This window comes from Crocuta crocuta, unplaced genomic scaffold, assembly GCF_008692635.1.
Source record: "Crocuta crocuta isolate KB4526 unplaced genomic scaffold, BGI_CrCroc_1.0 scaffold83, whole genome shotgun sequence".
NCBI lineage: Eukaryota > Metazoa > Chordata > Mammalia > Carnivora > Hyaenidae > Crocuta > Crocuta crocuta.
In genome coordinates this window covers 839125-847415 of record NW_027529638.1, presented here as the reverse complement: position 1 = coordinate 847415, position 8291 = coordinate 839125, and the positions used below count along the sequence as shown (strand labels likewise).

At 33.8% G+C, this 8291-nt stretch overlaps 1 pseudogene; it reads right to left on the bottom strand.

Moving 5' to 3' along the window:
- Window positions 1-7170: 7170 nt before the first annotated feature.
- On the bottom strand, window positions 7171-7756 carry LOC144230135 (large ribosomal subunit protein uL11 pseudogene; annotated as a pseudogene).
- Window positions 7757-8291: the final 535 nt, after the last annotated feature.

The following is an 8291-nucleotide window of genomic DNA, read 5'->3' as shown; positions in this document are numbered from 1 at the left end:
CCCCTAATGTTAACTACGGAGTTGGGGTGATAATAATGTTACCAGTGTATCATAGATTGTAATAATGTACCACTCTGGTATGAGATGTTGGTAACAGTGGAGTCTGTACATATATCTGGGAACTGGAGGTATACAGGAAGTCTCTGTACTTTCAATTTTGCTGTGAACCAAAAACTACGCTAAAAAATATTTATTAAAAGAAGAAAGTTCCATATATCTGGATCCTTAAAAATATAGAGAGAGTATCTACACAATGTTCACAACTAAACAAAAGCTAAAAACATGGTAATTACCAAAATTTGTAGATATAAACATCTCCTCCTTTGATGAGAATTTAGATTATATAAGTTATGTGATTATATAAATTAAATTGAAATAAATTAGAATAAGCATTTGCAATGGCTTTGACACAGCCATTCTAGCCATGGTTTTAAGCCTTAGAGAAATCCTTGCACAAGTACAGAAAGGTAGAATGCTGTATCTTAGCATCAATTGCAGTAACAAGAAAATGGAAGTAACCTAAGGTACAGGCATCGTTAGCATGGTAAATAAATTGTAGTGGATAAAATATAATGGAATTCTAGGCTGTGTTTAGAAGCATTGAATTAATCTCCATAGATACTTTAAACATAAGATTGAGTGAAAGAAGAAACTGAGTTACAGCTTTATAAATTAAGCACACGTAATACTGTATTTTAAATATGAAAATATGGTCATCAGAGTGCATATATCATACTCATCAGAAAAGTGCATAGAAGGAGCAGTGCGTGGGTAGGTCGGTGGTGTCCCACTCTTGATTTTGACTCAGATCATAATCTCATGGTTTATGGGATCAAGCCCTACCTTGGGCTCTGAGCTGACAGAGTGGAGCCTGTTTGGGATTCTCTTTCCCTCTCTCTGCCCCACCCCTGCGCTCTCTATCAAAATAAAATAAACGTTTAAAGAAGAAAAGTGCATAAAAGAGGAAGTTGGGAGTAGGAAAATATAGTTAAGGAAAGAGTGGGTGAGGACAGTGTGCCATAAACTGAAAAACATCATTAGGTGATTTCTCTATGCCTGAGATGCCTACAAAAGAGAAAGATAAGGAGAAAAATATGACTATAAAATTTACTCACTTAATCTAATCAAGTAATAATCTTTTAATCCTTCCAGAAAAATGAAGTATACAATTATAGTTATCAATAATTATTATAGTTATTTAAAATGGAGAAAGTTTAGAAAAACATACTTTCTCAAGGTCACCCAACCAGTAATGAGAGCATCAATAGAACAAAGATTATGGATAACTTCTAGAGTAATGTTCTATCACCTACATGCAATTTATCTCATTAGAGTTAATATAAGGGGGAAATGTTAGGAAATGAAAGTGTAGTTATCCTGGGGGGATAATACATAGTGTAAATAATTCTCCCTTTTCTCTGTAGTGGCAAATTTCATTGAAATATTTTCTAGCTAAAGCAGCAAGGAGGAGGTGAAATATCTTCCATATATATTTTACTGATTTTCTTTAACTTTTATTTTAACTTTACTGTGCGGTAGAAATGGATTTCTCATTTTGAAACCAACAAAAAATGTCATTTTGCTTTTCTCACTCTGACCTTGGGTCGATTTCCATTTGCATATTCCATCTCAACTGCTGTATTTCTTAGTATCAACGACTGAATGCACAGCAGAGTTGTGCTTCTTAATGTATCATCTGTTCACAGTTGTTTTGCATAATAGCTGTATGTTGCTTGGAGATGCACAGTTAATCGTAGTAATCCACACTATAAACTGTATTGCTGGATATTTAAATTACCTCTTTCACATATGGGAAGGGAGTAGAAATTGTAGAGAAAAGGTACTTCTAGAGGTTAAAGGAAAACTCAGAGTTTTTCCATAAATGATTTACTATAAAATATTAAATGTCAGTTTATTTAGTCTGGTCCTTTCATTAAGAACTTTTTCCTCCTCTACTCATGCTCTTTCTCTCTCTTAAAAATAGACATTAAAGGAGCGCCTCGGTGGCTCAGTCGGTTAAGCGTCTGACTTCGGCTCAGGTCATGATCTCACAGTTCGTGGGTTTGAGCCCCGTGTCTGGGTCTGTGCTGACAGCTAGCTCAGAGCCTGGAGCCTGTCTCAGATTCTGTATCTCCCTGTCTCTCTCCTTCCCCTGCTCATGCTTTCTCTCTCTTTCTCTGTCTCTGTCTCTCAGAAATAAAACATTAATTTTTTTTTTTAAATAAACATTAAAAAAGGGGGGGACACTTGGGTAGCTCAGAAGGTTAAGCATCCGACTTCAGCTCAGGTCATCTCACAGTTCATGGGTTTGAGTCCCATGTTGGGCTCTGTGCTGATAGCTCAGAGCCTGCAGCCTGCTTTAGATTCTGTGTCTCCCTCTCTCTCTGCCCCTCTCCCACTCACACTGTCTCTCTCTCGCAAAAATAAATAAGTGTTAAAATAATTTTTAAAAAATTAAACATTAAAAAAGAATTTTTTAAAGGCTGGTGTAATAATGAATGCTACATAAAGGCAAACAAGAAAAGCTATCCTATCCTCATTTCAATTGTATTGTACATGTTCTTTTATTTCTAGCTTTTAAATCTCCTAACGGTTAGTATCAATTACTGAACATGGAACTTTTCTTTTAAAAAATCATTCATTACAGCCTTTCATATCCTATTTTAAAGCCATAGTTGATTATTATTTAATAATCAGAAGAATCAAACTTAGCTACTTTATATGAAGGGCTAAACATAAAGGAAACAACCTATGCTTACAACACAGGAAATTTTACCTTATTCAACTTTAATTGTCTATATTCAATCTTTGCCAATCCTACATATTTATTTCTCCTCCCTATAAGAATTTTGGACACTTTAGCTCTAACAGGATTTTTGAAATTATTAAACCAAAGTTAGGAGTGCACTAAGGTTTATTGTTATTAGCACAAAGATTTAACATCTTATTGACGCATTCTTCTAAAAACTATTTAATTCTTAAAAGCACTCCATGTGGTAAGTATTCTTATTTTAATCATAACTCATAGGAGGAAATCAAGCACTCAAGGAGATTAAGAAACTTGACCAGGTACAAATAATAATGGGATCTGAACTCTACAGTTTAACTTCAGAGTCTGTGTTTTAATTAGTATAATATGCTGTCACTAAGACTCTCTGTGAAAAGATCAAGTTTTATTCTAAGTATGGAAAAAAGAATACCAGTAAGGACAGTAGGGATGGAAAGTGGCCTACAGAAGTATTTGCAAATTTGTATTCGCTACCTTCATAGCCAAAAGTTGATTCCTCAAATTAACCTTTTTAGTTTGGAGTATATAATTGTATTGAAAGATGTATACATCTACACATGTATGGGTCAACTATAACCCCATTTTCATATGTTTGTTGTAGGGAGTGTCTATACAAAGCTAACACATACAAGTAAACAGTATATCAGGAAACCAGTATTTCAAGGAAAAGTGTAATTAAACTATAATTTTAGTGCACACCATTAAAAAAAGGCATATTGAAAGTTTTGGTAACAGAATATAGCATTTAATGCCATAAGATACTTGAAGTACAAAATATGTTTAACTTTATGCACTGTAATCTGCCAGACTGTGATGCAACCACAATAAATTAAGCCCTTGCCCTCAATGACCAAACAGAGCAGATCTCAGAGGAATTCTGTGTTCACATTATTTCATTTTATTTCTCCATTAATTCCCACATCAGAGCCATGAAGACAAAGTGTCAAGCATTTCATTTAGAGTTGTCTCCAACAAAATTGTTATCTGTTGCCATTTACATTGGGGTTTCTAAGGAACTCTGCTTTCTTGTGTTTAATAGGGAAGATGAGAGTTCTTTATGAAGACTTCTCATATGACCTAAGTAGCATAAGCTACAACTTAATATATTGTCTAAAATAAAATTTTACACACATGTACTTATTTACTATTAATTGTGCTAAGCTGTTCCAGGATTTAAATTCTCATAGTTTTATTCAAAATTTTATTATGAATAAACTTTTTGTATTTTGAATTGATTTTTATATAATACTTACTGGAATGATATAAAGAAGAAAAGCTACGAGCTTCATTTGAATTTACAGTCTTTTTAAAAAATTTTTACTGCTTTATAAAAAAAGTGAGAGACTTAGAATAGGCCAGTATTGATAAACTTAGTATTTTACTTTACCATTTAAATTCTCACTCAATATAGTCTTTACAGACAATATGTTTGGAGAGAAAATATTTCTAAGTATTTTTGCTCAGAACACACAAGAGCAAGATTGATAACTGAATAGTAACTAAATGGAAGACTCAACAAACTTTTAAAAATAGATCAGAAAAAGACATATTGAGATAATTTTTTCATATATTTTACTGACTCATCATATTCCTTTATATATATCATATATAATTTGCAATAGGATTGAATCTGTTACACTAAGAACTGATTCAGTGCACTTTACAACTTTTACTAAAAGAAATCTTAATCACTTTCATTATGACAATAATCTCTATTACAACTTACAAAAAATAAAATGGAAAGTTATAGATGTCACTCACCAACTTCTAGTAAATGCAAATGCCTTCCATCTCCCTTAGGTACTTATTTCTTTTTTAATGAATGACATACTACATTTTTCATCTTCCCCTGACATCTCTTTACCTGGCCCCAGTTAGTCATTCTTGAAATCATCCAAAAATAGCTTTTCTAACTATAATTCCTCTCATATCACTGTTTAGCTTAATTTTTTAAATAATTTTCCATCAACCAAAGAATGAGCTCCAACTCAGTGTAGAATGGCATATATTTCATGATCTACCTCTTGTTCCCCTATAGACATTTTCATTATATTGTATTCATACTTCCCTGAATATATCATACAGTTGTTTCAAAATGTTGCTCTGTAACTGTGAACATTTACAGAACAGACCACTACCTGCCACACCATCTTCCAGACAGTTATTATATTTGGTTAAGGTGAACACTAACATTTTTTAATGGATTCATTATCTTTCTCAGTATATTAATAGTGTTTCAATGGAAGTAGGTATTAATTTTCTTAAAAGCACAAATACCAAAGAATATTATGGAAAATTCTTTCAAATTGTTATTCTACTGAGTTAAATAGATCTTAACAAAAATTATACTTTATATAATTTCCATTAAATAGAAGATAGATGGTGTCAACACAGGCTTCTATGGGAAAGTATCATAAACTGAGTAGCTTATAACAATACAAATTTATTTTTCACAGTTCTGAAGACTGGAAGTCTGAGATCAAGAAGCCAGCACAGCTGGATTCCAGTAAGAAACCTTGCCTGGGTTGCAGACTGCTGACTTGTATTGTCACATGCCAGAAAGAGAGCTAGCTAGCTCTCTGGTCTCTTTCTATGAGGGTTCTAATCCCATTCAAAGGACTCCACTCTCACGATCTAATTCTATCCCAAGGACCCACCTCCAAATACTATCACACTGTGATTACAGTTTCTACACGAATTTTGGGAGGACACATTCACTCCATGGCCGAAGAACAGATTATTGAGATAGATGATGATATAGATAGATAGATGAATGATATGAGACTTATGTAAAGAGCTACCTTAGGTATTAAAAAGCCAATTTCTTACCTAAAAAATTCTTACCTAAAACTTCTTGCCTAAAAACTTTTACTCCTAATGTTTTTTTTATAATTCTTATAACAATTTAGAGATGAATCAAGCAATTTATATAATTGTGTTTTAAAAGAAAAATATTACTAAATTAAAAACTTTCATAAATGCTTAAAATTTATTTTTATATCAACAGGAATTTATTCTCTAAGGATTTGGCAGTTGAATTTTCTTCAAATAAAATTTTAAGATATAACTGAAAAGTTTTTTATCTACAACTATATAGCTTAAATAACTCTTGAAATAAAAGAAGCTTTAAAATAAGTTGGTTGAGTATCCAACTCTTGATTTCAGCTCAGATCATGATCCCAGGATGATGGGATTGAGCCCCGTGTGTTGGGCTCCATGCTGAGTATGGAGCCTGCTAAGATTTTCTCTCTCTCTTCCTCTATCCCTCTCTCCCACTCACAATCTCTCTAAAAAAATAAAAATTAAAACATTATAAAATTATAAAACAAAATACTTTCTTACACTCTTTATTTTAATACTATGAAAGATTACATAATCTCCATAATATATAAACACATACACTTAAATGTCATACTCAGTATCTGTCTTTCCATGCACATATACATACACAAACATACATACATAGACACCATATGCAACAATGAATCTGGAAATTACTCTCTCAACAAAATGAGATATGAACTGTTTACTTAGCAGTAGAGTGCGAAATAATACAGGCACATAACAAGGTCATAGAAAACTCAGAAAAAGGAAAGTTGTATGTCTATGAAAACACAGAAACAAGATATGCAACAGACAGTAAGAATTTAGTAAAAAAACTTGTAGATTACAGTGAAAGTAATCTTTGTGGTATGGTTGATAATGAGCCTTATCTCCTTTCTTAGTTTTTTTTTCCCCTAAATAAATTTTTTCTCCTCTTTTTGAACAAGTAGTAGAAAATAATTCTTCATACATAATATCATCCCGATAAAATGATGTCAAAACTCAAAGAAAGGAAAACAAACAAAACAAGGTTATTAGAACCAGAAACATCAGAGAAGAAATATCTGAACCAACACAGAGCTAGTTCTCTTAGAATAATGGTTTTCACCAATTCCTACAGTTAGGTATGTATATGTATCATCAATATACAGAAAAAGCATATTGTTTATATTTCCTATCTGTATTTTTTTTTTTTTTACTTAATAAATTTCCTTTTTGGGGTGCCTGGGTGGCTCAGTCAGTTAAGCATCCAACTCTTGGTTTTGTCTGAGATCATGATCACACAGTTTCATGAATTTGAGCCCTATATCAGGCTATGTGCTGACAATGCAGAGCTTCCTTGGGATTCTCTGTCTCCCTTTCACTCTGTCCCTTCCCAACTTGCACGGTCTCTGTCTCTCTGAAAATAAATAAATAAACTTAAAAAAACCAATTTCCTTTCCTCATTCAATACAAAGCATGAGTTCATTCAAGTATTGTTATATGTAGATAGCAGGCTTTGGCAAAGCATATCATGATTACTTTTCTTTTCTTTTTTTTTTTTTGGTTGTCAGTGATCCTTTATTAAAATGTTTTCGTTTGTAGTTCTTAACTAGCCGGGCATTCCAATGCACCACTATTGATGTCATCTATGATGTCATGAGGGTGGCGGCCATCAACATTGCAGCCTACAGACTGGGCGGTCCCCAGAATCTCTTTAATGGTCCCAGAGAGTTCTCTGGCTAATGATCGGTGCCGCGTCTGTCGGGCAATGTTGACAATCTCATCAAAAGTGGTATTTCCACTGTGCTTAATGTTTTTCTGCTTCTTTCTGTCTCTCGGCGGTTCCTTGAGGGCTTTGATAATCAGGGCGGAGGCAGACGGTACCACTTCAATCTGCGCCTGTCTGTTCTGAATGGTCAGCTTCACTGTAATTCTCAGACCCTTCCAATCACCGACTGCCTTGGCGATGTCATAACCAACCTTTTTTGGAGACAGACCCAGCGGGCCGATCTTCGGGGCCAGGGCAGACGTGGCACCGACTTCGCCGCCGGTGCACCTCAGGTATACGACTTTGATCTCGTTGGGGTCGAATTTAGGCGGTATGGTGGAGGCGGTTGGTGTCAGATGAACCCGGATTCGGGACGACTGAAGACTGTTGCTCATGATTACTTTTCTAATCATAATTATGAATTTTAAAGCAGGTAAAAGAGGTAAAAAGTTATCTGTTTTCTTTACTGAACAATTTTTATAACTAGGCTGCAAGTACACACTCATTTAATTGCCCACATTTGACTGGAAATATGAGAACACTAAAAGCAAAAAGAGTTAAATCAGTCAAAAATCCCAGCCAGAATGTGGTTAAGGTATTTGGATACCTGAGTACCTGAGCCTTAAACACTCTGCAAAAGGAAGACATCCCTGTGGAATGCTGCCTAGGAGCATAATATTAAGTGACATTATTTCCTTAAAGAAAATCAAGAAGATATTTTTAAATGGTGATCTTTTCCTCTGAAAAGGATTTGTGAAAAAATAAAAACCTCATCACTTGCTCTCATTTGTCTCCATAAAGAGTAGATTGAGAGATGCTTTCTTAAAATTCAAAATGTTTTAAGTTTCAAAAACATTAAGAGAACATTGATCATTTGGGGAAAACAAATCAATCTCCTTGATATTAGTTATGAAAACATTTTAGCTTTGA